Source organism: Salmo salar, chromosome ssa16 (assembly GCF_905237065.1).
Source record: "Salmo salar chromosome ssa16, Ssal_v3.1, whole genome shotgun sequence".
Classification (NCBI taxonomy): Eukaryota; Metazoa; Chordata; class Actinopteri; order Salmoniformes; family Salmonidae; genus Salmo; species Salmo salar.
The window spans coordinates 65,783,612-65,807,798 of NC_059457.1; the positions used below are offsets into that span (position 1 = coordinate 65,783,612).

The 24,187-nt window shown below is 44.4% G+C and overlaps 1 long non-coding RNA gene across 5 annotated transcripts in view; it reads left to right on the top strand.

The window, feature by feature from the left end:
- Nucleotides 1-24,091, top strand: part of LOC106574286 (uncharacterized) — a 35,148-nt gene extending 11,057 nt beyond the window's left edge. The window contains exons 3-8 of one of the 5 annotated variants that reach the window (XR_006759799.1): nucleotides 7,930-8,070; nucleotides 8,659-8,725; nucleotides 10,322-10,417; nucleotides 10,768-10,935; nucleotides 11,162-11,484; nucleotides 17,091-24,091. This is a non-coding gene — a long non-coding RNA (uncharacterized lncRNA). Of the gene's footprint in view, nucleotides 1-7,929; nucleotides 8,071-8,658; nucleotides 8,777-10,285; nucleotides 10,418-10,767; nucleotides 10,936-11,161; nucleotides 11,485-17,090 lie in introns of all 5 variants that reach the window. The other 4 variants (XR_001321511.2, XR_001321510.2, XR_006759800.1 and 1 more) reach the window with 4 other exon arrangements.
- The last annotated feature ends 96 nt before the right edge of the window (nucleotides 24,092-24,187 follow it).

Below are 24,187 nucleotides of genomic sequence, written 5' to 3' on the forward strand. Positions count from 1 at the left end.
GACGTGAGAGAACTTGGGGAGGTTGAACACCAGACGGGCTGCGGCGTTCTGGATGAGTTGTAGGGGTTTAATGGCACAGGCAGGGAGCCCAGCCAACAGCGAGTTGCAGTAATCCAGACGGGAGATGACAAGTGCCTGGATTAGGACCTACGCCGCTTCCTGTGTGAGGCAGGGTCGTACTCTGCGAATGTTGTAGAGCATGAACCTACAGGATCGGGTCACCGCCTTGATGTTAGTAGAGAACGACAGGGTGTTGTCCAGGGTCACGCCAAGGTTCTTAGCACTCTGGGAGGAGGACACAATGGAGTTGTCAACCGTGATGGCGAGATCATGGAACGGGCAGTCCTTCCCCGGGAGGAAGAGCAGCTCCGTCTTGCCGAGGTTCAGCTTGAGCTGGTGATCCGTCATCCACACTGATATGTCTGCCAGACATGCAGAGATGCGATTCGCCACCTGGTTATCAGAAGGGGGAAAGGAGAAGACTAATTGTGTGTCGTCTGCATAGCAATGATAGGAGAGACCATGTGAGGATATGACAGAGCCAAGTGACTTGGTGTATAGCGAGAATAGGAGAGGGCCTAGAACAGAGCCCTGGGGGACACCAGTGGTGAGAGCACGTGGTGCGGAGACAGATTCTCGCCACGCCACCTGGTAGGAGCGACCTGTCAGCTAGGACGCAATCCAAGCGTGGGCCGCACCGGAGATGCCCAACTCGGAGAGGGTGGAGAGGAGGTTCTGATGGTTCACCGTATCAAAGGCAGCAGATAGGTCTAGGAGGATGAGAGCAGAGGAGAGAGAGTTAGCTTTAGCAGTGCGGAGAGCCTCCGTGACACAGAAGAGCAGTCTCAGTTGAATGACCAGTCTTGAAACCTGACTGATTTGGATCAAGAAGGTCATTCTGAGAGAGATGGCAGGAGAGCTGGCCAAGGACGGCACGCTCAAGAGTTTGAGAGAAAAGAAAGAAGGGATACTGGTCTGTAGTTGTTGACTTCGGAGGGATCGAGTGTGTATATATTGCCAGTAACAATAACTCAAAGTTGTGTATTTGTGACATTTTTGGAGACCGAGTAGATGGACAAAACCTTGCCGTAACATTATTTGAGTTAGCCCTTGGTGAGACAGTTGACAAAGCTGTTTCTTGACTACTGTTAAAGGTGCAAGACAATACTGTTAAAGCTGCAAGACATGGACATTATTGCATATAGAGTTTTTTTTCATTGCTAGTGTCGACTGGAAAACCAGAGGCATAAGGCAGATAACTAATTAAACACTTAATAGATTTGTCACGTCTATGCCGTAGCAATCCGTATGCACAATTAACCATCACAAATTATTTTATTAAGGATATACCCCTTACTGTACACTTGGGACATGTGATAGAGGCAACAGTTATTGTCCTCATTTTCAAGAAACAGGTTACAATTGTTTTCAACTCGTTCTCCTTGAAAATGGTTTCCGACATAAGCTTGGCAGAACTTCACTAAAGGGCAAGAACATTTATGTATTGTAATTCTATTTGCAGAATACCTTATTGAACATGTGGCTGGTAACAAATTGTCACTGTAAACTTGACTGAACACAGTTCAGCAACAATGGATAAGTCTGCCCTCTTTCTCATTGGTACAGTTAGAAATATTGGTAGTATTGTTAGGGACAAAGTGATGTTCCTCCTCGGCTTCTCTAAGCTATGGGGACAGGTCATCAGCCAGAACCGCCTATGAAAAAGGACCACAAAATGAATGATCAGTGCACTAGTCCCAATTCAAATACTTAAAAAAAAAAAAAAAAATCACGATATCTATGCTCCGGTTTAGCGCATGTTTTCACATCCAACCATTCACTCAATTTACCCAAGTATGGTCTTATGGTAGTCGAATAGGCGTTATAGCACAGGTAGGGATGACATTTTACACACTGCTGCTCTTCAGGGCCAAGAATGAGGAACACTGAACTAGTGCACCCTTTGGGAGGAAGAGTGAAGAATCAGGACACAAGCCTTACAAACAGAAACTTGACCCTCAACAAATGTCACTCTGGTGGAGGATGGGACTACAATAATATAATCAAATTTGAACTCTACCGTGAACATTACCATGCCGTAGAGTAGCACTTAAACATTGAATTTAAACTTACTACTATTAGCCCATAGCAACGGATTTAATAACAGATTCATACACGTAAAAAAAATACATCAAAAGGAAGTATATTTAGAAGTGTCGGTCCTATATCTGAGAGATGTAAGAGGGGTCATATTAGTGTGTAGCCCGACTCATTCGAAATAGATACTTTTTCATTAGGAAACTGATTTTCTGGATGTCTCCTGGTCTGATACAGTGGGGGGGAAAAGTATTTAGTCAGCCACCAATTCTGCAAGTTCTCCCACTTAAAAAGTTGAGAGAGGCCTGTAATTTTCATCATAGGTACACTTCAACTATGACAGACAAAATGCGAGAAACAAAATCCAGAAAAATCACATTGTATGATTTTTAATGAATTTGCAAATTATGGTGGAAAATAAGTATTTGGTCAATACCAAAAGTCTATCTCAATACTTTGTTATATACCCTTTGTTGGCAATGACACAGGTCAAACGTTTTCTGTAAGTCTTCACAAGGTTTTCACACTCTGTTGCAGGTATTTTGGCCCATTCCGCCATGCAGATCTCCTCTAGAGCAGTGATGTTTTGGGGCTGTCGCTGGGCACTTTCAACTCCCTCAAAAGATTTTCTATGGGGTTGAGATCTGGAGACTGGCTAGGCCACTCCAGGACCTTGAAATTCTTCTTACGAAGCCACTCCTTCGTTGCCCGGGCGGTGTGTTTGGGATCATTGTCATGCTGAAAGACCCAGCCACATTTCATCTTCAATGCCCTTGCTGATGGAAAGAGGTTTTCACTCAAAATCTCACGATACATGGCCCCATTCATTCTTTCTTTTACACGGATCAGTCGTCCTGGTCCCTTTGCAGAAAAACAGCCCCAAAGCATGATGTTTCCACCCCCATGTTTCACAGTAGGTATGGTGTTCTTTGGATGCAACTCAGTATTCTTTGTCCTCCAAACACGACGAGTTGAGTTTTTACCAAAAAGTTATATTTTGTTTTCATCTGACCATATGACATTCTCCCAATCCTCTTCTGGATCATCCAAATGCTCTCTAGAAAACTTCAGACGGGCCTGGACATGTACTGGCTTAAGCAGGGGGACACGTCTGGTACTGCAGGATTTGAGTCCCTGGCGGCGTAGTGTGTTACTGATGGTAGGCTTTGTTACTTTGGTCCCAGCTCTCTGCAGGTCATTCACTAGGTCCCCCCGTGTGTTTCTGGGATTTTTGCTCACCGTTCTTGTGATCATTTTGACCCCACGGGGTGAGATCTTGCGTGGAGCCCCAGATCAAGGGAGATTATCAGTGGTCTTGTATGTCTTCCATTTCCTAATAATTGCTCCCACAGTTGATTTCTTCAAACCAAGCTGCTTACCTATTGCAGATTCAGTCTTCCCAGCCTGGTGCAGGTCTACAATTTGGTTTCTGGTGTCCTTTGACAGCTCTTTGGTCTTGGCCATAGTGGAGTTTGGAGTGTGACTGTTTGAGGTTGTGGAGAGGTGTCTTTTATACTGATAACAAGTTCAAACAGGTGCCATTAATACAGGTAATGAGTGGAGGACAGAGGAGCCTCTTAAAGAAGAAGTTACAGGTCTGTGAGAGCCAGAAATCTTGCTTGTTTGTAGGTGACCAAATACTTATTGTCCACCATAATTTGCAAATAAATTCATTAAAAATCCTACAATGTGATTTTCTGGATTTTTTTTCTCATTTTGTCTGTCATAGTTGACGTGTACCTATGATGAAAATTACAGGCCTCTCTCATCTTTTTAAGTGGGAGAACTTGCACAATTGGTGGCTGACTAAATACTTTTTTCCCCCCCACTGTAAATACTGCTTTAGCTTTGCCACCTTCCACTGCAGATGCGGAAGGCCGACATGAGCGGATACGGTGGATTGAGACAGCAGCCCATGCAACAACAAAAAAAATCTCTAGGTTAAACAGACGGTTTTTGATGGGGATTTTTGTATTATGCTAATTAGATTTCCACTCGGACATTGACTCTCTAGGGGGTTAAGAAATAAATAATTTGTGCGGGCTGGAAAAGTCCCCCCCCATGCAGAGGTTGAAAACCAAATGGCCAATAACCTATCCTACTAAGCCTATCGTAAAAGTGTCAAGAAAATGTAAAGTTATGACCCAGTAGCCTATTTCCCAAATATTTTAATAGCCTAAGAAGTTGTCCAAAATGTGCCGCATTCAAAAAGAACAAGAATGAAGGTCAGTCTATTGGCCTAGGTATAGGCTATTCTCAATCACAGCTTTATGAGAGATGGAACAAACAATATGACCGTTAAGAAAGGAAGATGAGGCAAATAAAGCTATTATTAACCGGTTCTGAAGACGGTAGACTTGCTTCTATCCAGCCCATGATTTATAACCTAACTCAGTACGGTAAGAAAGCCTGTTGCTAATCAGTTGACTGTCATTTCTTCATGTGCGCGCCACAAAAACGCACACATATACCTGACCTGGCCATGCTGAAACTCCACCAGAAAGATTAGAAAAGATTTGCCTTCACTTAGCCTCTGCCCAGGCTTTCAACAACATTATTTTTTTCGCATTGATTCGTCCAGATGTAGCATGTGATTTTGCGCTATAGCCTGACAGTGGTTGTAGCAGAGGTATTTATAATAGGGGGCGATACCATCGTTTAGAAAAGTTTTGAGTATATAATCACAATGGGATAAAGGTTGACATCGCCCAACCCTAGTTTTACCACCTTGTGATGTATTATGCTATCTGTATATGCCAAGTGCCTATACTTTGTTGTACTGTTTATTTTCTATTCCTTTCCAACCACTTGCCCAGTGATTTCCAGAATGATCTCTACTACGACGCCAAAGTAGGACTGTCTCGGCAAGCGTTGGCGGAGATCTGGAAGCTTCTGGAGGGAATGGACAGCTGTAGAATGGGTGATCTGGACGATGCCCTCAGCCAGATCCTGGTGGATCTCAAAGCACATGAACTCGAGGCCTCGAGATGGCACTCACTTTGAGGACACCATAGGTGTAGAGATCGACACAGTCATGAAGGTGATAATGTGTACCAGAGGGGACTGTGATGCTCAAAATCAAGTGGATTTACCGCCACACACACCACATGTGGTTTGCCTAAAGGACTTGATGACTGACAGTTTGTAAAGTAGGCTACACGGGCAGGGAGGATGAAATTAAAATAACTTCTTTTTCTGTGAGGTAACGTCTTTTCTGGACTTATGTAACAGTATAGCTTCTGTCCCTCTCCTCGCCCCAACCTGGGCTTGAACCAGGGACCCTCTGCACACATCAACAACTGACACCCACGAAGCATCGTGACACAAAAGCCACAGCCACAACTACTTCAGGTCTCAGAGTGAGTGACGTCACCCGATTGAAACGCTATTAGCGCGCACCACCGCTAACTAACTAGCCATTTCACATGGGTTACACTCACCCCCCTTTTGACCTCCTCCTTTTCCGCAGCAACCAGTGATCCGGGTCAACAGCATCAATGTAACAGTATATCTTCCGTCCCTCTCCTCGCCCCAACCTGGTCTTGAACCGGGGACCCTCTGCACACATCAACAACTGACACCCACAAAGCATCGTTACCCATCACGCCACAAAAGCCACGGCCCTTGCAGAGCAAGGGGAACAAACACTTCAGGTCTCAGAGCAAGTGACGTCACCCGATTGAAACGCTATTAGCGCGCACCACCACTAACTAACTAGCCATTTCACATCGGTTACACTTACAAGTTCATACTTGTAAGAAAACATAGTAACTCGTAGGCTAGGACTAGCCTACACACAAACTAAAGGACATATAAAAACAAAACTGCTCTCAATGGTGCTGGCTGGCATGTCTGATCTCTGCTTGAGATCACTCATGCTGCCAAACACACCCTCGTAAAACTGACCATCCTACCGATCCTCCAGTTCGGTGATGTCATCAATAAAATAGCCTCCAACACTCTACTCAACAAACTGGATACAGTCTATCACAGTGCCATCCGTTTTGTCACCAAAGCCCCATATACTACCCACCATTGCGACCTGTACGCTCTCGTTGGTTGGCCCTCGCTTCATACTCGTCGCCAAACCCACTGGCTACAAGTTATCTACAAGTCTCTGCTAGGTAAAGCCCCGCCTTATCTCAGCTCACTGGTCACCATAGCAGCACCCACTCGTAGAATGCGCTCCAGCAGGTATATCTCACTGGTCACCCCAAAAGCCAATTCCTCCTTTGGCCGCCTCTCCTTCCAGTTCTCTGCTGCCAATGACTGGAACGAACTGCAAAAATCTCTGAAGCTGGAGACTCATATCTCCCTCACTAGCTTTAAGCACCAGCTGTCAGAGCAGCTCACAGATCACTGCACCCATCTGTAAACAGCCCTTCTATCTACCTACCTCATCCCCATACTGTATTTATTTATTTATCTTGCTCCTTTGCACCCCAGTATCTCTACTTGCACATTCATCTTCTGCACATCTACCATTCCAGTATTTAATTGCTATATTGTAATTACCTTGCCACCATGGCCTATTTATTGCCTTAACTTACCTCATTTGCACTCACTGTATATAGACTTTTTGTTTTCTTTTGTTCTACTGTATTATTGACTGTATGTTTTGTTTATTCCATGTGTAACTCTGTGTTGTTGTATGTGTCGAATTGCTACGCTTTATCTTGGCCAGGTCGCAGTTGCAAATGAGAACTTGTTCTCAACTAGCCTACCTGGTTAAATAAAGGTGAAATAAATAAATAAATTGAGGAAGCGAGTCCGATCTGGTCCACCGACAGACTGAGATGCGTATGAAGCTAACGGGCACCTTTGTGTTCATCAATATGACTTAACCACTCCAATTCAGAGCACAGTCATTTACTGTACACTCAAGACAAGACAGACCTGACACATTTCTCATTGTCATCGCAGTTATTTAAGGAGTGACTGCCCCTAAAAAGCAACTTCTCGTTTTGAAAATGGCCTATGTGGCATCAATATGAGCCAGAAACATTTATTATTGTGTCAACATTGACTACAAAATGTAAATAGAATAATTTTGGTCATAAAGTAATTCTCATCCAAAACAGATTTGCAAGATGGGAAAGAATGGAATGTCACGGAATGAAGGGTACTGTAACAGTTTTCCGTGGGTTGGGTTTATTATAATCCTGCCCACAGCTGGCAGTACCCAAGTAATCATCATTTAGGAGCGCAGCTGCATGCGGTCTGATCCTAATGCCCATGGTCAATTTGGTTTGACATTCGACATCCCTATGTGGCTAGTTGGAGACATCCGTAAATTTCACAATGTACATGGGACAATATTCTAAAAGGTCAGTAGCCAAATTTTTACGACTTAACCTCAAACCATCTAGAAATTCGGATACAAATATTTAATGTATGTAATGAGACAGATGTGCAACATGAAAATATTGTCCAAGAGATGGGCTATCCAAAGTCAAACCACATTTGCCACGGTCGCACACCAGCCGGCTGAAGCTAAAAGACAAAATGATTTGGTTAACTCTTCCCACCTGCAAACACAAGAGACACCCACATCAAACCAAACCCCGAAACCAAATCATGTTTGAATTCAGTCATGGCCGATAGCATTTGTTAATGAACCAAATCTGGCTCTTCTCTAAAGCAGGGTTTCCCAAACTCTGTCCTGGGTGCATTTTTTTTTTTTGACCTAGCACTACTCAACTGATTCAAATAACCAACTCATCAAGCTTTGATTATTTGAATCTGCTTGTGTAGATCTAATGTAACATCCAAAACGGCCTCCAGGACAGAGTTTGGGAAACCCTGCTCTAAAGGACCTTCTCTCTCTTCCAGGTGTTTGTGTGCGTTTTAATTATAGTGGTCATCATCTGCAGCAAGCTGTGGTCTACAGTCTCCTGGTTTGTCCAGTTCAAGCGAATCTTCACCACCTGCTTTCTCATCGGTCTGGTGTGGATTTGCTTCTTTCTCTACGAGGTAAATTATCAATACACCCTTCCATGCATTCTGTAAAATGTCCACATGCTAATAGCCCCTTACTGTCTGATGTTCTATGTCTAGTAGTAAATGAATTATAATTATTTGAAGGTACAAAATTACTTATTTACAGCCAGAGTGGCCAGTCTGGCTACTTTCAGTGTACGGTCTGCCTGATTCAGGATTGGTTCATGTTCTCTGAGGTAAAAAATGTAGGCTAAACGCTACAACAATTCATGTCTTTGCAAGTAACATTTTGGGGGGATTTATGAACAGGTAAGGAAGCGCTAAGCTATTTCAGCTATTTATGATATGCCATAGTCTATTAAAAAATCAAAGCCAACTAAATACATTTTAAGGAACACCAACAAGGAATATCTTGAGAAACAGAATGTCTTATCAGGAGAGTTGGACTATGACAGGTTTTTTTTTTGTGAGTGATTGATTGATAGATGAGGGATAATGGCAGTTGTGGAACCAACTGTGGTCCCAGGAACGGCAGCACTGCCGCTAAACCAGCCTCTGACCCAGGAATGGTACAACGCTAAATCCATCATATGTGTCATTGTAATTTTATTGTCCTGTCAGATTGCCTTTGCTGTCGATGCGAAATGCACCGGGAGAAAGAAAATTGACTGGTGGGATAACTTAAACGGTGAGATGATGGAGAGAGAAAATGAACACCTGAGCTTGGCATAACAAAAATGTGAGAATACATTTGATTTGATGCATCGTTCTTCTATAATGATTGGTGCATGAAGAGGGAATAAAATTCCAAAATGGTGTTTAGCATGTGTTATCCACTGCTGGCCTGCTCTACAGGCACCATCGCATGAGCCTGAAGCCAGACTGGCCAAAGTTGTTTATAAAAATGAATTCAAAAGCATTCATTTTAAGTTTAATTTGTATATCTAAGTCCGTCACAGCCTATATACGCAATTTATAGACTATAATGATTTAATACAACCAGCCTATTGTGTCGCAATGTATTTATTTGTAGGCTATAGGGCTATAGCCTTGAAATAATATAGCCTAAATAATACATTTTTATTCCTTTCTGGCTCCTGACCTAGTTAGTGTTTTATATGCTATTTAATGACATTTAGCCTATTTGAAATTATGTTCGCTTGTTACATTCACCTTTTGATGTTATTTCAAATACTTTTCATTCAAACACATGGTTTGGTTTCAATACTTAAAAAACAATTGGTAGGTTCAGGTAGTCACAAAATAGATTGGGGTCGGTTAAATTGTGTTTCATAGAATGGAGCGAATTTGGAGCAGCAGTTTTTGTCATAGCGGAGCAAACCGCTCTCTTTGCGATGAGCGCGATTTCCAACCATTCAACTCGCTCAGATACTTTGGTCGGAGACCATTAAGACCTGCGCACATTTTTTTGTATAATTATCAGTAGTAATCATCTTGTTAGGGCTGATGGCTTGTAATGACTATTGTATATCTTTACAGGTTTATATCATTATGTCCTCTTAGTATGAATAGATGTTTTTTATATAACCTTGGAGATTGAAAGTAGTGTTCAGTCTAAGCTCTCTGTGTAGTGGAATTGGAATTATTTAGTGAACTGTAGGAATGCGTACTCCCAACAACTCAAGACCTCTCTCCACTGGTAAGAAGTCCTGTAATATCCACGGAGGAGCACGACTGTTAGGTTCTAGATTTCTGGTACAAAATCCAAGCAGACAGCAACAAGGCTCAAACTAGATTTGTTACTCCCAACTGGGTGCTTCAGCCAAGAACATGCATTCAGTGCAGTGCCCATTTTATACCCTTAGTTCTCACCCCTTTCCTTCCACAAAGATGTTTCAGTACTTTTCCATCATCCAGTATTTCTCTGTGCTGCTCCTTGCATATCACAGGACTTGGTATCAGTCAAGCCAGGGCTTGAGTTATTGGGAGTACCCATTCCTGCAGTCCACAAACATTTCACTTCTCATACAAAGAGCATAAACTTAACACTACTTTAAATCCCAAAGGATATATAAAAAAAACATATATTCATACTAAGATAATATAGTGATATAAACCAGTAAAGATTGAAATTTACATGTCTATCAGCCCTTACCCATAATTATTACTACTGCTAATTATGCAAGAAAATGTGCCCCGGTCTTAATGGTCTCCAACAGCATAAACATTTTGTTACTGTTTGCAGTAAGCTTACTGTGGAAATGCATATTGGTTTCTTGTCATGAAGCCTACTGTATTGGACTCCTTCCTGCCTTACCTCCAGATTGGTACAGATGTGCCATGACTCTCCAGGAAGATCTCTGTAAGATGTACTACGTAGTCCTCAAGGTCAACAATCCTTCTCGTACCCCAAGCTAAGGTAACCTGGGGTTGGGGACAATTCCATTTCAATTCAGCCATACAGGAAGTAAGTGCAGAGCCTTTGGTCTAGCGGTAATGCTCTAGGCACATAAACTACTCCCTACCGGAGACCAGGGATCATACTCCAACCCTTATATGCCTCCCATCTCTCTGTATCCGTCTCTAATTCTACCTGTCCAAATAAAGTAAACAATACGTGAATCCTTCCTGCATTGACTGCACTGAAATGGAGTTGCCCGCAACCCTGTTGATGACCAATAACCTGTGATGACCAATAACCTGTGTAACATTCAGCCTATTTCCAATAGGACTCAGTGTGACAGTGTATTATTATATCTGTATCTGAAGGCAATCACTGACCATCACCAACCTCTTCACGGAAACCCAGAAGCACTTTGGCCAGAGGATCAGCGAGTTGCTCGTAGCCCTCAAGGACCTACCGGTCACACGGCAGATCCCTGTGCTTTCCATCCTGGTGCGCGCGCACACACTTGAAACGCTGTCACAAGGGCTGGGGTAAATTCCATTTCAAATAAAACAATTCAGAAAGCGAATTTGTGTTGAAAAATGCTTAAGAAAATAAATGGCCCTGTTCAATGCTTAGCGAGAATTTCAATGTACTTTTGTGTTGAAATGGAATTGAACCCATACCTGACTATCACACAGCAGTCATAGTAACTGTTTCCAGTTTTAGCCAGTTTCCTGCATATCACTGAAGCCACATATTCCTCATCTTCCTCAGGTGTTTATGTACTGTAGCTGGCACGGCATTAGGGGCTGCTGCGCTCTGAGAGGTACAACTCACTGGCAGGGGGGGGGGCCCTCAATGCTCCCCTCCCAGATACGTGGAGACCCTGAGGAACGACGACTGGCTGTTTAGCAACGTCCAGGAAGAGATACAACTGGTTCTCGTTGTAGCTGGAGCCACAACTGAAGGCAATGACTCACAAGAAGCTAAACCCTCTCAAGCTAAAGCCAAACCCAATGAGTCGGACGTGATGTCTGAATCTAAGGTGGCTACTGACGGGGAGTCTAACCAGCTCATCAACTACACAAGGGAGTAATGTAAGTGGTTTGTGTTGATCTCGGCTGAGTTACGGATGCAAAGGTGTTCCCCTATGAACCTGGGGGCTTATAAAAAGTAGCCTGTCATTCTAGGTTTTTAGCTGCTACACTGGAAGTGTATACCAGAGGTAAGGCCAGCAGAGAGCAATCCACTCTATCAAGTGGTCTCGGCCGCAAGCTGTACAACAAATCCTTAAAACTAGAACTAAACATTTCTGTAGCAGTGGAGGAAAAGGTTTTGGGGGTGCAGGGACCCCCCCCCCACATGAGAAGTTGTATGTAGAAGGACTGAAGTTCAGCTGGTGACTTTTTAAAAGGACATTCTACTCCAAAATATATTAAAATAATCTAAAATCTAATTTCCACATCCAGAAATGAGCCCAATTACATATTGGTAAAATTATTTTGGACCAAGCATATAGCCTATGCATGGTCTTTCTTATCAGGTATGCTATAAGCATTATCACCTGTAGCCCAGCTGATGCAGCATAGTGGCTATAAATAAATAGGCTGATGCACTGGGTTGCCTATCTGCATCTACCATGGGCATAACCATTAGCTAGATCTGAAATGTGATCTTTTAACTAGTTAACATTAATCAATACATGCTATGTCCTAGAGAAAAAATTGCATAAACACAGTGAATATAATGTAGGCCTACCCGTTAGGATAACTTGAGGTAAAACGGCACATGGGGTAACACGCCCCCTCCTGTTCTTCTCACAGAAACCACTTCATGTCACCATGCTCCTCGGAGCCAAATGCTGATGACGGGTAGCACTTTGCTGGGCAGGTGGCATTGAAACCCCCTTGCTAGGCGAAAGGCGTTCCAATGATGGGCCTTAAGGTTATTATAGCTGGTAGTAGATGGTTGTCAAACTGGGAAAAACGGTCATTCAGACCAGCCTTCCTGATTTGAACTTTTGTAAACTACACTATGGATATTGGAAAATGACCTATGTTTATGAAAATACAGTCATTGTTTTTAAATGCCAACCACAGCACCTTACATGCATTAAAGGGATGATTCAGATTCTACATCAATTGGGTAATTGCTGGTCCTGTAATTTTTTGTTGTAATCTTTAAAAAAAAAAAAAAAAAAAAAAAATTTATGCGACTGTCCTCTTTTGCTTTTGTTTGCCTGCCTGGTCATGGTCAACGTGCATGTACCCTCAACACGTGATTATGTATCTTGTGCGCAGTGATCTGGGCGGGAGTGGCAATGTTTTGAGATAATGTGAATGATCTGTGAGGTATTACAATATACATATCCATACTAATTTACACTGTACAAAATATTATGAACACCAGCTCTTTCCATGACAGACTGACCAGGTGAATCCAGGTGAAAGCTATGACCCTTTATTGATGTCACTTGTTAAATCCACTTCAATCAGTGTAGACGAAGGGGAGGAGTAAAGTTAAAGGGGTTGCGCAACTCAATATTAGGAAGGTTTTCTTAATGTTTTGAATGCAGTGTATTTGAGAAGTATTTAGACACCTTCCATTTTTCCACGTTTTGTTACGTTACAGCTTCATTCTAAAATTGATTAAATTATTTTTTCCCCTCATTAATCTACACACAATACCCCAAAATGACAAAGTGAAAACAGGTTTTTAGAGATGTTTACTAATTTTATTTAAAAGTACCTCTGGCAGTCTCTATGGGGGTGCTACAGGGTTCAATTCTTGGGCCGACTCTTTTCTCTGTATACATCAATGATGCCGCTCCTGCTGCTGGTGAGTCTCTGATCCACCTCTACGCAGACACCATTCTGTATACTTCTGGCCCTTCTTTGGACACTGTTAACTACCCTCCAGACGAGCTTCAATACCATACAACTCTCCTTCCGTGGCCTCCAACTGCTCTCAAATACAAGTAAAAACTAAATGCATGCTCTTCAACCGATCGCTGCCTGCACCTGCCTGCCCGTCCAGCATCACTACTCTGGACGGTTCTGACTTAGAATATGTGGACAACTACAAATACCTAGGTGTCTGGTTAGACTGTAAACTCTCCTTCCAGACTCACATCAAACATCTCCAATCCAAAGTTAAATCTAGAATTGGCTTCCTATTTCGCAACAAAGCATCTTAAGCTCATGCTGCCAAACATACCCTCGTAAAACTGACCATCCTACCGATCCTCGACTTCGGCGACGTCATTTACAAAATAGCCTCCAATACCCTACTCAATAAATTGGATGCAGTCTATCACAGTGCCATCCATTTTGTCACCAAAGCCCCATATACAACCCACCACTGCGATCTGTACGCTCTCGTTGGCTGGCCCTCGCTTCATACTCGTCGCCAAACCCACTGGCTCCAGGTCATCTACAAGACCCTGCTAGGTAAAGTTCCCCCTTATCTCAGCTCGCTGGTCACCATAGCAGCACCCACCTGTAGCACGCGCTCCAGCAGGTATATCTCTCTGGTCACCCCCAAAGCCAATTCCTCTTTCGGCCGCCTCTCCTTACAGTTCTCTGCTGCCAATTATTGGAACGAACTACAAAAATCTCAAACTGGAAACACTTATCTCCCTCACTAGCTTTAAGCGCCAGCTGTCAGAGCAGCTCACAGATTACTGCACCTGTACATAGCCCAACTATAATTTAGCCCAAACAAATACATCTTCCCCTACTGTATTTATTTATTTTGCTCATTTGCACCCCATTATTTGTACTTTGCACTTTCTTCCACAGCAAATCTACCATTCCAGTGTTTTACTTGCTATATTATATACACTGCTCAAAAAAATAAAGGGAACACTTAAACAACACATCCTAGATCTGAATGAAAGAAATAATCTTCTTAAATACTTTTTTCTTTACATAGTTGAATGTGCTGACAACAAAATCACACAAAAATAATCAATGGAAATCCAATTTATCAACCCATGGAGGTCTGGATTTGGAGTCACACTCAAAATTAAAGTGGAAAACCACACTACAGGCTGATCCAACTTTGATGTAATGTCCTTAAAACAAGTCAAAAGGAGGCTCAGTAGTGTGTGTGGCCTCCACATGCCTGTATGACCTCCCTACAACGCCTGGGCATGCTCCTGATGAGGTGGTGGATGGTCTCCTGAGGGATCTCCTCCCAGACCTGGACTAAAGCATCCGCCAACTCCTGGACAGTCTGTGGTGCAACGTGGCGTTGGTGGATGGAGCGAGACATGATGTCCCAGATGTGCTCAATTGGATTCAGGTCTGGGGAACGGGCGGGCCAGTCCATAGCATCAATGCCTTCCTCTTGCAGGAACTGCTGACACACTCCAGCCACATGAGGTCTAGCATTGTCTTGCATTAGGAGGAACCCAGGGCCAACCGCACCAGCATATGGTCTCACAAGGGGTCTGAGGATCTCATCTCGGTACCTAATGACAGTCAGGCTACATCTGGCGAGCACATGGAGGGCTGTGTGGCCCCCCAAAGAAATGCCACCCCACACCATGACTGACCCACCGCCAAACCGGTCATGCTGGAGGATGTTGCAGGCAGCAGAACGTTCTCCACGGCGTCTCCAGACTCTGTCACGTCTGTCACATGTGCTCAGTGTGAACCTGCTTTCATCTTTGAAGAGCACAGGGCGCCAGTGGCGAATTTGCCAATCTTGGTGTTCTCTGGCAAATGCCAAACGTCCTGCACGGTGTTGGGCTGTAAGCACAACCCCCACCTGTGGACCTCGCACCCTCATACCACCCTCGTGGAGTCTATTTCTGACCGTTTGAGCAGACACATGCACATTTGTGGCCTGCTGGAGGTTATTTTGCAGGGCTCTGGCAGTGCTCCTCCTGCTCCTCCTTGCACAAAGGCGGAGGTAGCGGTCCTGCTGCTGTGTTGTTGCCCTCCTACGGTCTCCTCCACGTCTCCTGATGTACTGGCCTGTCTCCTGGTAGCGCCTCCATGCTCTGGACACTACGCTGACAGACACAGCAAACCTTCTTGCCACAGCTCGCATTGATGTGCCATCCTGGATGAGCTGCACTACCTGAGCCACTTGTGTGGGTTGTAGACTCCTTCTCATGCTACCACTAGAGTGAAAGCACCGCCAGCATTCAAAAGTGACCAAAACATCAGCCAGGAAGCATAGGAACTGAGAAGTGGTCTGTGGTCACCCCCTGCAGAACCACTCCTTTATTGGGGGTGTCTTGCTTATTGCCTATAATTTCCACCTGTTGTCTATTCCATTTGCACAACAGCATGTGAAATTTATTGTCAATCAGTGTTGCTTCCTAAGTGGACAGTTTGATTTCACAGAAGTGTGATTGACTTGGAGTTACATTGTGTTGTTTAAGTGTTCCCTTTATTTTTTTTGAGCAGTATATATAGAAAGGGACACACCTGTCTATATAATGTCCCACAGTTGACACTGCATGTCAGAGCAAAAACCAAGCCGTGAGGTCAAAGGAGTTGTCCGTAGAGCTCCGAGACAGGATTGTGTTGAGGCACAGATCTGGGGAAGGGTAGCAAAACATTCCTGCAGCATTGAAGGTCCCCAAGAACACAGTGGCCTCCCTCACTCTTAAATGGAAGATGTTTGGAACCACCAAGACTCTTCCTAAAGCTGGCAGCCCAGCCAAACTGAGCAATCTTGGGAGAAGGACCTTGGTCAGGGAGGTGACCAAGAACCCGATGGTCACTGACAGAGCTCCAGAGTTCCTCTGGGGCGATGGCAGAACCTTCCAGAAGGACAACCATCTCGACAGCACTCCACCAATCAGGCCTTTATTGTAGTGGCCAGACGGATGCCACTCCTCAGTAAAAGGCACAAGACAGCCAGCTTGGAGTTTGCCAAAAGGCACCTAAAGGACTCTGACCATGAGAAACAAGATTCTCTTGTCTGATGAAACCAAGATTGAACTCTTTTCCCTGAATGCCAAGCGTCACGTCTGGAGGAAACCTGGCACCATCCCTACGGTGAAGCATGGTGGCAGCATCATGTTGTGGGGATGTTTTTCAGCGGCAGGGACTGGGAGACTAGTGAGGATCGAGGGAAAGATTAACGGAGCAAAGTACAGTACAGAGATCCTTGATGAAAACCTGCTCAGGACTTCAGACTGGGGTGAAGTTTCACCTTCCAAAAGGACAATGACCCTAAGCACACAGCCAAGACAACGCAGGAGTGGCTTCAGGACAAGTCTCTGAATATCCTTGACTGGACCAGCCAGAGCCCAGACTTGAACCCGATCAAACATCTCTTGAGACCTGAAAAATAGCTGTGCAGTGACACTCCCCATCCTACCTGACAAAGCTTGAGGATCTGCAGAGAAGAATGGGAGAAACTCCCCAAATACAGGTGTGCCAAGCTGGTAGCATCATACCCAAGAAGATTCTAGGCTGTAATCTCTGCCAAAGGTGCTTCAACAAACTACTGAGTAAAGGCTCAGAATACTTATGTAATATTAGTTTTTCAAACTGTTTTTGCTTTGTCGTTATGGGGTGTTGGGTTTTGATTGAGGAAAATAGATTATTTTAGAATAAGGCTGTAACGTAAAAAATATTGGAAAAAGTCAAAGGGTCTGAATACTTTTCGAATGCGCTGTGGCTTCTCATAAATTGGGATGGTTTATTTCAAAATATTGCTCTTTGCTTACTGTTTGCAGATGCTGGAGAAGTCATCAGAAGATTTCATCCATCTCAGGGCAGCATGGTGAAACTGATGGTGTCTGTACAAGAGACTGAACCAACGTCGCAAGCACTATAGACGATGTTCTTGTCATTGACAGCAGTGCGAAATCTCAAATCTGTGAGTTGGATGCCTTAAGCCATTTTTGAAGATGCAATTTATCAAGAGAATAAAGAATACTTTTTATTTCATTTTTTGAAAATGTTTATCAGTTTACAATGTAGGCCGTAGTGATTTTTATCTGTAAAAAAAGCAGTTTGTTTACCTGTCTTACATTTTTTTGGGGGGGGGGAGAAAGACCAGCTTTAATATTGTGTGTAGATGGTAGCTTCCAATGTAATCATCTGCATCATTTCCAATCCCCCGTGTGCGTGCGTGCATACATACATACATACATACATACATAGTTCCAGTGCTTGTCTTATCTCCAATATATCTTACATGTAAAATAAACCTGGCTGATTTAGGATGAGTAATATCTGACAATACTTTTTTTAATTCTATGCGCTATGCATTGGGAGTTTCTCCCATTCTTCTCTGCAGATCCTCTCAAGCTCTGTCAGGTTTGATGGGGAGCATTGCTGCACAGCTATTTTCAGGTCTCTCCAGAGATGTTAGAATAAGGCTGTAACAAAATGTTGAAAATGCCAAAGGGGTCTGAATACTTTCCGAATGCGCTAAGTCCCATGACATTATTTTGTAGTAAGAAGAATATTATTGAACTTAGCTGAATAAAATAGAATGGGAAAAATATGTTGCGTGTTAAAGTGATCACTTGATACAGGGTCCTATATCCTAGATTTCTAGTTATTTGGCAACTTTAGTTGTCAATAATACATACCTTAATGTCGTAGAAATCAAAACATATATGGGCTGCGTGATGGAACTTTAGACTCTTGATGATTTGAGGAAGCTTGTGCGCTGTTCCTTGCTTCAGGCTGCACAGCTGTTGTCTCATGAAGTGATCATATTTTCAAGACGTCATCCATATGCACTCGAATAGAGGCTGCATGCTTTCCTGTCGGAACGTTTTTCAATGATGCTTAGCAGGCTACTTAAGGTTTATAGTGGATGTGCTTAATGAATATGAGAAGCTGAGAAATAAATATAACACTTTCACGCCACGTATCGACCAGTGTTTGAGGAGCATGCTCTCCTTGCGCGGCAGGTGATATTCTGCCCAAACGCTGTATGCCATGGGCTCTCCAACCCTGTTCCTGCAACTACCTAGTGCTTAATATGGGGAACAAAGTGAAATCTGTTCTGGAACATCGACTGTAACGTTTTCTCAAACATATTTCCCTAAACTGTTGACCGCCCCTTTGCACGCTCAAAAAATGAATAGAGGAGATGGAAACACATGGTGGTGAGATATTCTGTATAGCTAAGGGTAATGTCACCCAATTTAATCATGAAAATATAAAAAATGCTCTATTACTATGCTATTCAAAATCAAATTCACTACAATTGTAGGCTACCTGTAAGCCACCCTTGCACAATCAATGAACCAAAAGCATTGCCTAGGGCTATACGTTCTCTCCCAGACTTGTGGATAGAAATTTTGGACGTTAGGTCATCTTAGGTAATTTTCCAAGCCTATGAGTATGCATAAGATCTAATATGCATTTTGGTGTTTTCAATTAATCATAACTTTAGAAAGTGCTGTCCATTTTGTTGTGTTAAACTTTGAAATAACATCCACAAAGACCATGTTTTACACTCAGTTTCAACCTGCTGTTGAACTTTCTTCAAATTGATCATCACAGTGAGGTGAGTTTTAAAAGCATGATACTGTTTTGATAAGTGTTTGAAGTAATTTTCGATTGTGTTGACGTCAGAGTGGTTAGAGAGACAATAGAGCCCTGTGTACCAGGCCATTAGGACCTAAAGACTGTTAGCAAGTTAGGTACTACCAAAGCATGTCCAGAGTGCATTTGAAGAGATTACCGTGACTCAAAAGCCACATGGAATTTTACTGCCGACATGACTCATGACTGCCGGTGTGGCAGTGAAAAGGTCACCGCAACAGCCCAAAGGGTGTTCCCACATGCCAAAATGCAAGTCTTCCATTAGGAAATGCCATAGAACAGTGCGAAAGAGGTAGCCATACCTCTACCTTCCGGCCTGTAACCCTTGATATTATATTTTGCAATACAAGAGCCTCCACTATCCAAAGATGGCCATTAATGAGGTAGGGGGCCTCCCTTTGCAGGGAGGTGCCCAAAAACGCAGGGGTCATTGCCACTCACAGGCGTTAAAGTTTTCAGTCACTGTGACTGATGCTGGACACATGGTGGAGACGCTCTACTATATGGTAAGAGCAGCGAGTGTAACTATAAGCTTCAGGGCACGACAACACAGCTGCCGCTGACCTTAGACGTAGGGTTTGGGTGCCAAGGTAACGAGGAGGACCCCAGGGCAAACTGAAGGCACAAACGGTGGACACGAATGGCGCACGCTGCCCACTCACTCGCTTTGCAGGCATTGGGTAGATGGGCAAAAACGGGCTAGAAAGAGAAATATTACATCTCCCTGCTTTCCAGCGGCACAAAGGCAACCAGATGAAAGCCCCAAGCACCATAGACTGTCCCATGTTACAGGCTAAAGGCTTGGAGACTGATTTTTGCGTAAGCAATGCGCACCCTCAAAACGACACGAGGTTGTTACCCTACTGTAACTGTCAAGGCCTTTGTAACAGGTGAGATATAGTAGCAGTTAATCCAATGTACCATTGGATTTGTCTATTTCTTCTGCATCCGTAGATCGACCATCCATTTGTGTGATTAACGGGGGCTAGGCTAGATCGGCAGCTCGGGGCCAGGTCTTTTTACAAAATCTACTGTCTAGTCCGAATGGTTTGAGCTACAAACTATTGCAAGCTATATGTGAAAAGCTGAGACTCTCTCAAAAACGCACGTTTTGCTCTATGACGCTCACAACCTACACAAGAGTCATTAGATGGTAAGGGGTTCTTCTACATGGAAGATCATAGGACATCCCTTGACATAGTGTTGATAATACTGTAATAAGCTCACCGTTTCTATCACAAACTCAACTCTCTACACTGATTAGTTGGATATTCATTTCCCAGTGAGCAAACAATTTCTGCACTTATTTCTGCTTTGTCTGACCTTATTTTGTTATTGATATTTGTCAAAAGCCATGAATGAAAATGTTTTTCAAATTGTTTTATGTTCTACTTGTAGCCCTGGTTGTCCTGAAAGGTAAATGGTAAAACACTTAATTGTGAGGCTAAATGTAAGGGCTGGACATGCAGATAAATGAAAGTCTGTTAATTGAAAAGCCTATTTTTACTCAGGTCTCAGGACTGAAAGGGTTAAAGGAAGAAGGAAACATGCTGGTAACCCAGATGTCCTAATCCTACAACATAGATAAATTATGTGTCTGGTCTGTCTTGGCCCTATCCCGGAGGGGAGGGCTAACAAGAGCAAACGTTTCCTTAGTGAGTCATTCCCAAAGGGAAAGTAGACAAGTGCCCGACTGCATGAACCAAGCGCATATAGGAACGGGATAAGGAAAAAACACCAGAGCGTGGTGGACTTGGTGTACCAGTCTGGGGCTCAGGTGCTCAGCAAACGACCAGAAAGTACAAGTAATGGAATACTGTCCTAAAGCTCGACTTTCCAATATTAATATAACCAAGTTGCTATAAGATTTCCCCCAAAAGATCCTGAGAAACCCTGTGTGTTACGGCAATCTCTGAAGTGAATCCTGGAAACCTGTCTCCCCGTTTATCGTATGAAAACTGATAATTGTGTCAGGTTTCTTCCCTGCCTCGACCCACATAGATTGATGATTCTTCCTGGTTGTAGTACCGAGGAGGTTCCCATGTGACCCTGTTAAACTGTGTTGCTAACGCAATAGACATTTAGAGGGACTAATGCCTTAAAGCAAGGGAAATGGGTAAGCCATGGTCATGGCAAATGGCAATGTCATCCAGCTCTAAGTCAGAAGAGACCAGAGGGAGAGCAGACATGCTGACTGTCCTCCTGGCTTAAAACCTGAAAAGGTGGAGAGGGGATAGCCGAAGGGGGGATGGAGTACACATCCCTCATTTTCCCATGTTAGCGAAGACACAAAAAAGCGCTGCTACTCAGGGAATCCAACGGGGAGTGCCTCCCCAATGATGCGGAGGGACGGCTTACATTAAACCCGAGCGAGAGAGAGGATAGGGCAAGGACCCGGAGGCTTTGCCCGTTATCCTCCTCTGACGCATAGGGCTGTGCCCAAATGTCGGCTGACCGTAGCAAAGGACTGTTTAACTCCAGGTTTGCCTTGGTTCAGGGGCTTGGCCTTGGCCTGAGTCACCATCAGTCTTGGGTCCCCAAAGCCAGCTTGTTGCCCCCTCCCTGCTGTGAGGCTAGAGAAAGTTGCAGTGACCAATGGGCTGCCATGGGGCCCCGGTTCACGGGGAAGGCAGAAGTTGAAGGCTTCTTTCTTCTTCTTTCAATATATTGTCTGATCGTATCAGGACATGTTTGAGAACCTGCAAAAAGTGTTAGGTAAACTCTCTGGGCTAGGTAAATTCTCTGAAGTTCTATTACGTTGATGTGTTCTTTCCTCCAGCGGGGGGCCCCACTCTTCAAGTACAGACCTGTATTGCCACACTACTCCCCAGCCTGTTAGCGAAGCATCGGTTGTGACTACTTCCCGCCTTGCTAAAATTGATCAGAGAGGAATACCTGTAGTCAAGTAGTTTCTCTTCCTCCATGGCCGTGGAGTAGACTAGCACACCCTTGTCACTCAGATTTTGGTGTCTCGAGTCCAAGCGGAGGTCGTTGAACCACACTGTAGTGGTCTTAAAGACAGGAGGCCAAACAGTGTCACTGCGGAGGCCACTGCGAGCATGCCCATAATTTGTTGCAATTTTCATACTTTCACCAAAACGTTCAACTGGAATTGTTGCAGAAGAAGAAGAATGCTGTCCGCCTGATGAGGGGTTATACATGCCCTCATAATATGGGAGTTCAGAGTCATGCCAATAAAGGTGGCCTTCTGGCCTGGTGTTTAGTTGCTTTTTTTCATTGTTCATGGTAAGACACTTTGCATTGACATGGGTCATTGTGTGAGTGCTATGCTCTCGGCCGCACACTTGCGAGAGGGGGCATAGATTGAGTCAGTCATCAAGGTAAGGAAGGTCACTTGTAGATGGAGGAAGCTCAGGGCTGCAATCACACATCTTGTGAAGACACAAGGAGCCAGGGAGAGGCCAAAGGGTAATACCGCAAACTGGTATGCCTGGCCTTGGAAGGCAAACCGCAAAAAACTTCTGTGTTCCAGTAAGACCGGAACTTGAAACTAAGAGTCCTTTAAGTCCAGGGACGTGAACCATTCCCCCGCAGCTACGGTCTGTAGAATGTCTACCATCCACAACATGTGAAAGAGATGAAATTTTAGGAAAACATTGAACAGTTTTAAATCCAGAACTGGACGGGAGCCTCAGTCTTTCTTCAGAACCCGGAAATAGGTTTAGTAAAAGCCATCTTGCTGTTACGATGCTTTTACTCTTGTGATTGCGTTCTTCTCCAGGAGAGATGTAATCTCCTGGCTGAGGGTGCAGGCTTTCAGGGGGTCTGTGACTGAAGTAATTCTGACCCCTAAGAATGGTGGGGGTCTGCGTCGGAACTGCAGCCTGTACCCTTGTGAGAGGGTCATCACCACCCATGGGTCTGAGGAGTGAGATGCCCAGTAGGTCAGGTGCTGCTGTGTAAATTGTCCGAAGGCCAACCACCGCCATTCAGTTTCTGCCCCCGCATCTGATTGTGGGGGTGGCTGCATCACCATCTGCAGCAATGTTCACGTGCGCCTGTCTTCCCATGACTCTGTGATGCCTGGTTTCTGGGTTCCACAGCCACGTAGTCTGACTCAGCTGTTGGACATGGGGGCTTGGGCGAGCCAGACCTGGTGACGAGTCACAACTAGGGTGGATATCAGTCTGCCTAGCTCTCTGGACATGAACGCAAACACTTGAAGAGCCTTCCCTGTAGCTCAGTTGGTAGAGCATGGTGTTTGCAACGCCAGGGTTGTGGGTTCGATTCCCACGGGGGGCCAGCACAAAAAGAAAAAAAATGTATGAAATGTATGCATTCACTACTGTAAGTCGCTCTGGATAAGAGCGTCTGCTAAATGACTAAAATGTAAATGTAAGAGATGCATCATTCAGGTTGCAGAGGTCCAGGACTGTGTGCTCCAGCCGGAACATCTTGTTCTGTGCTAGCATGAGCATTGAGAGAGAATTCCCCATGTGGCCCACTTTGTTGTAGGCCTGTGACAGTAGTTCATCAGTGGCCCTGCACTGAGGTCTGGGGTAGCGGGAGTCATCCTTCAGGGCTTCATCTGGGGAGAGCATCAGCTCTGCTATGCATATATCCACCTTAGGGATATGGTCCAGCCCATGTTGTTTTGCGCCGAACATGGCGGATAGCCTCCTTCTTTCCTTGCCGTGGTGGGCGAGGGCACACAGGTCGGCCCAGCATCGCTGAAGCTCCGTAAGAAAACCTGGTGAAGGTGGCAGTGGCACACAGAATGCTGTAGCTCCCGGGGCCTTCTTAAATAACAGGTTAGCTGCAGGGGCTATGGCTTGCTACACGCAGAACAGGGCGCCATCGGTATCGTAGGCTTTCCCTCTTTTGGTGGCCCTGGGTGGGTCCCGGTGAACAAAGCCGGATGCTGGTAAATTATCTGTGAAAACCAGGTCCTCAACTCTGGCCAGCCGCTCTTCCCTCACCTTCACAGGCAGGATGGCGCAGTTAATGCAGGGGTCAGAGAGGGCCTCTTGCAGGCTGCCAACACCTAGGCAGGCAGGGCACAGGTCATGGCCATCTTTTTCTTGTTGTTCATCTCCACAAGTGGAGTAGCCATGTATGCCCAGCATCATGTTGGTGTGATGTTCTCTCAACTCAGAATGTGAAGAAGAAAAAAAAGAATACCAGTCAAAAGTTTGGACACACCTAGGCATTCAAGGGTTTTTCTTTATTTTTACTATTTTCTACATTGTAGCATAGTAGTGACGACATCAAAATAATGAAATAACACATATATAACACATTATAA